Source organism: Suricata suricatta, chromosome 12, assembly GCF_006229205.1.
Source record: "Suricata suricatta isolate VVHF042 chromosome 12, meerkat_22Aug2017_6uvM2_HiC, whole genome shotgun sequence".
In the NCBI taxonomy this organism is placed as follows: domain Eukaryota; kingdom Metazoa; phylum Chordata; class Mammalia; order Carnivora; family Herpestidae; genus Suricata; species Suricata suricatta.
In genome coordinates, this window is record NC_043711.1 from 38,498,288 (window position 1) to 38,503,808 (window position 5,521).

General features: G+C 38.1%; 1 long non-coding RNA gene across 1 annotated transcript; it reads right to left on the bottom strand.

The window, feature by feature from the left end:
• Positions 1-826: 826 nt before the first annotated feature.
• On the bottom strand, positions 827-5,160 carry LOC115275415. Its single transcript, XR_003901556.1, has 3 exons — positions 5,097-5,160; positions 1,755-1,868; positions 827-1,050 (listed from the first exon to the last, which is right to left on the bottom strand). It is a non-coding gene; the product is annotated as an uncharacterized LOC115275415 (long non-coding RNA).
• Positions 5,161-5,521: the final 361 nt, after the last annotated feature.

Here is a 5,521-nt window from a genome sequence, read left to right on the forward strand (position 1 = left end):
TATTCTCACCACAGAAAAGAAATGATAATTATGTGACAAGATAGAGGTGTTAACTAACACTGCCTGTGGTAATCATACCGCAATATGTAAAGGTATCAAGTCAACAGACTGCACGCCTTAACTTGACAATGTTAGATGTCAGTTAAATCTATAAAGAAACCAAAGTGTACACACATACATAAATAAGTATCGACACTACAAACAGGATTGCTTTCAGTATCAGTAATCAATAGTTTGCTTTACCTATCAGTAATATTTTATCACCAAAGGAAGGCATCTATGAATTCTAAAGATAAACTAGCTGTGTTTCCATACTGTGATAGAGTACATCTAGAAAGACTTCCTTCCCGTCTCTCATTTCCCAAACCAACATTAGGTCATAAAATCCTTCAAAATCACTTGGCTTTGGTTTATTTATATTTTTAATTATCTTGCTGACACTTTGTTAGCATCTTTTTTTTAAAAAAATGAATGCTCATTAATTTTTGAGATTAAAGATATAAATCTGAAAGGTAACTGTATAATAACACACCAACCAGAAAAAAATATATAATACAATTTAATAATCTTACTAGCATACTAAAAATATCAGCTATTGCCCATGTATGTCAAAAGATGACAAGGATAATAAAGCTCAAAAGTATTGTGAATAACACACCCAGAAGAACAGCAAATGAGGCAGCTTTAAAAAAACTGCTTTCAGAATAAGGGCGTGTTGTTGCAAATTACAATATCAAGAAGGCAGTAAAAGGAACTGAATGCTCTAAAGGTTTGTAAATTAAAGCAAAAACTGAGAACTTTTAAGTATCTTTTATTATCCTGGTTTGAAAGAGAAGATTTGGAAAGTAAGTCACAATTACCAAGCTAAGTTGCAGAAAAACGTCAGCAGAATCAGGCTCCAAGAAGGTGCTGATGATGGGGGGAAAATATCCATCAAAGACACCCAGAAAGGGTTTTTTTTTTTTTTTCTTTAAATCTGGATGGCAGGATTATAGATAATTTTATCTTCTTTTGGAAAAGATTTGGAGGCTTTTTCGCATTCTTGTTTTTCTAAATTAAAAAAATGTGGAAAAACAACGAAGAAGCAATTTAAGTATAAAAAGACACAAACATATTTAAAGTTGTGAAAAGCTTCTAAGCAAATACTTTTCCAGATTGACAGAAAACACTTTCTATTCACTTTCATTTCTTCGTTTTGCTTACTTCACATATAGTGTCTAAGAATCTACCACTTCCGGGACATTGTCCTAAGTCCTCTGAATACAAAGGTGCCACCAGACTCCTCCTGTCACCTTCCCTCTAGGACAGGAGATATAGACTTGGGCCAATAGCCCTGGGAACCAGTACTGTGATTTTGCCCTCCTGCTACTGCTTGTAAACTTAATCAGCCACAATCTCTGTCAAAGACACAATGTGCTTCTCCATTCTGTAAACATTTACTTTCTGAGTACAGTTCTGTGTCAAGTATGGTGCTAGGCCTTTTGAACACAGCAATGGCCAAGAGAGAAACAGTTCTTGCTTATAAGGAAATCACTACCACACCTAACAGATTAAATATAAGAAAGTGATAGAATGTTTCATAGTTGCACTCACTTCTCAAAGCAATACAGTATTGACTCTGTTGAATATTTGTTTCTTGATGACTCTTACTGAAGTAGTTCAATGGCTAAATGAGCAGTCATATCAGTTAGGATTCCGTTTGCCTAAATACAGCAAATACTGTGGCTTACCCATCTGGGGCTTATTTTTCTCACCAAAATAAAATCACAAGATAGTTCAGAACTGAGACGATAGCTCCCTGATGCCCGCAGAAACTCAGGCTCCTTCTATCCTTCCTTCTTTCTTTGTTACCTTCAGCAATGGTACTTCTGTAAGAAAAAAGTGGCATCTAGGAATATTTTTGCCTAACTAAGATACACTAGGAGTCATTAGTTAATATCAACCTAAGCAGAAAAGAACTATCTGAAATTTTAACTTTAATAATAGATAGCAAACAATGGAAAGGTAATCTCTTATCCAGGATTGATGATTTCAGTGGTACCTGAAGAAGAGAAAATGTACTCATGAGTTATAAATGTACCGGTAGGCACCATAGATACAGATAACCAATCAGAACTTAGGCCAAATACTACAAGGCAGCAATAATGATGAATGTTACTGGGCACTCTCTAGTTGATAGCAAGCTGCCAAGGTTTTCTCTGCATTCTTTCATTTCTCCCATTGCAATTTTACCAGCGAGGGCCCCAGCATGAAACAGACAAGACAGCCAAATGGGCTTTCACAAAGACATTTACGAAAGAGGCAGTGGGGCTAAAGGAAGTGAACAAAGCGTAGTGCAAGTCCTTCAGCAGAAGAGGCCAAGGGTCGTGTGATGCTCTAAGAACGGGTCTGGCTATAAACGTGGTGCTAGCCAGCAAGGTATATTTTTCTGGGAGGGCTATAGCTAACCTGCAGTGATCCATCCCACAGAGAGTTAGTAAGAGTACAATCTACTTATTACACTCTCTTTTAGCACCTAAGACCTCCCACTGATTCTCCCCTTTGGCTGAACCCAGTTGGAAAGCAGAAGACAAAAGATGGGCCAGCCTCCTGGGCCATATTGCAAAATGGGGAAGGGAGGAAAATGGGACTGGAGAAATAAACAAATGATCTCTAGCACAAACCCTACAATGTAGATATTTTTGTAGTTCCTGGTTTACAGATGTAGAAACAGGCCTGAAGATGTTACCTCACGCACCTGAAGACTGAATCTGAAATCACTTCTGACTCCAAAGATCCAACATTTGACCCTCAGGATATCAACCACACCATTACTTAAAACAGATTTTAATGGCCAAATGGACCAATAAATTTGAATTTCTATCCCTAGTCTCGGATTTCTAAGACATGGGATAGATGAATAGTGTAGTTTTGTATAGTTTAATCCAGATTCAAGTCTGCATTGGGAAACTGTCCTCAAATCATTTTACCACCTGAGCTATAGACAAGTGATGCTCAAAGTCTGGTACACAGACCAGCAGTAATAGTGTGACATACTGATGCTGTGTTAGGTGTACATATACTCACCCAGCTCCCAACCTACTGAGTCAGAAACTCTGGGGTGAGGCCCAGCATTCATATTTAACATTCTCACCCAATGATTCTGATGCATGCTCAAGTTTGAAAAACAATGCAATAGATGTTCTATCTCCAATTCAGAAAAGAAAATCTAAACAACATGAAGGTCACTTCTCCAAAACTCCTCCACGTTAGCAGTCATACTCAGGAGGACCCTCCAGCTTAACACACCACACTGTGTTGCATCCATCTGCATAGAGGGGAAATACTAGGATTTGTGTCCAGGCAAGCAAGTGGCACATACCAGTGTGGCTTTGACTGCTGACCTATTTTTCAGTTAACCTGACATGGCCTAATTCATGAGAGAATCGGTCACAGTCCCTGAAGAAAGAAAAAGGGGAGTGAGCTCTAAGCAGCTCTAATCCTCTTCCCAACAAGCTTTGCATTTTGTCATAGTTCTGGAGCGATTTTTCCCTGCTCCCTGAGGATAAACTGGGTATGTCACTTTGCACACAAATACAATTGTCCTGAGTAGAGCTTCCATTTTTAGATTGCTGGTAATCACATTGACAGACTCCTGTGGGTTAAACAATCACTTCAAAACTGTGCTTTTTTCTAACATTCCTCATGGTGTGAAGCACTTCTTATACTTCCTAGTATACCAGAACCACCTCTGTAGTTTCTTAAAATGCAGATCATTCTCCCCGAAGGCATCACTTCCAAGACTAAATTTATGTACCTGAGGAAGGGCGCAGGGATCTGAATATTTAATAACCTTCCTTGATTATTCCAGAATAATAATAGATTATTATTTAGGTAATAATCTAAATAAATATAATAATAATCTCTTAATAATATAATAAGTGTCTTTGAAAATCAAGTAAAATTTAAAAAGGTAGAATCACCTTTATGTGGGTGGGGGATATAATGAATTGGCTTATTAGGGGACTTCAGAAGGAAAGAGACAGCCAAGTCTCAGCACACTGCCAGGTCTAGGTGAGGATGGGAATAATGGTGGTAGAAATGGAACAAGCATGGTGGGAATCCACAGGAACTATGGAGTGTGATAATAGCAGTAAATAAGCTTTATCAAAGTGTGAAGTGCAAAGTAAATGTAAAAGATTAGCTCGCAAACTAAGTTAGAAGCAAACTCTTCGGAAAATGAAATTTTAAAACAATAGAAATTTTTGACATTTCAAACAGTGTATCACTTCCCTCAGTTGCCTAGCTCTTCCCAAAAACTAAATTTAAGAATATAAAATGAAATTTATTTCCTAAGGGAGAAAAAACATGGATTTGTGGGGTTTTTTTAGATCCTTAATAATTTTAACTCATTTTCTTGCTAAGTTGTTAGACCAAGAAGCAGTTCTACTTCCTTCCAGTAGACCAAAGTGTATAACTGTTGCCACACCAACTACTACCCCTGCACAAAAAGCTCCGAGTGCTCTTTTCCCTGTTCTTTCATCAGATAATATCTTCTAAAATAAGTTTAATGGCTTGTCAGAATTACTAAATGGACAGTCGCAATGTAATCCTGTACCTCACCAGGAAAGTAGCATACCCAGTCTTTGGCTCTTTGTTTCCTCATTGATGAGAAGATGAATCTTTGCCTGCATCATCTGATTACTTGGAGTCCCCTCTGTCTTTGATACCATGTAAATGTCTGGAGCCACTTCCCAGATAATCAGGTCCTATGAATTTCATTTAGAAGAAAACAATACACTATTCAAGCCCATGAGTCCTCACATCATTTGGTGGTCTACGATGATTCCACTGTCAGAGTGACATTATGTGGACATAGATAAATAGACAAGTTAATAAGACTTATTTTGGCACTGTCACTTTCTCTAACAAGAAAGAAGGGAAGGGTGGGACTAGTTAGTCCACATTCAGCCTGGGTGTCTGCTCACCCTCTTGATGGGAATCCATCAGCAGTGTCAGCCTCCTGAAGAACAGTGCTGGGGGAGGTGGAGCTTACGGAGGCTTTCTCCCTGATGAAACCATAAGCATGGAACAGGTTTTGAAATAGGAGCACTTACTTTCTTGAGAATTCATCCTCTCTGAAGGATACTTCACTCCTGCATAACCTCTGGTTCCATGGTCATTTATCTTTTTATTTATCTGTTCTTGGATCTCCGATCTGGATTATTTAAAAACAGGAGTTTAAGAAGCATATTTAAAACATGCTTACTATTAGCCACAGTGCTGTAGACATTGCTACGTGGTAATATACCTGTAAATAAGTAGAATCATGAGAAATATTTGGTATTTAACCATTTTTGACCTCAAAACTAGAAATTTCATACATTTCAAACACTGTCTTTTCTGCCTAGAAGCCTCTTCTCTATGTTTCTTTGCAAGCTAACTTCAACTCTTGCTTCAGAAGCCAGTTTAATTCATTTCTGAGACCAGCCTTCTCTGATGAGGCTAATTCCCTCATTGGCAGACCAACCACTGCTGCTTC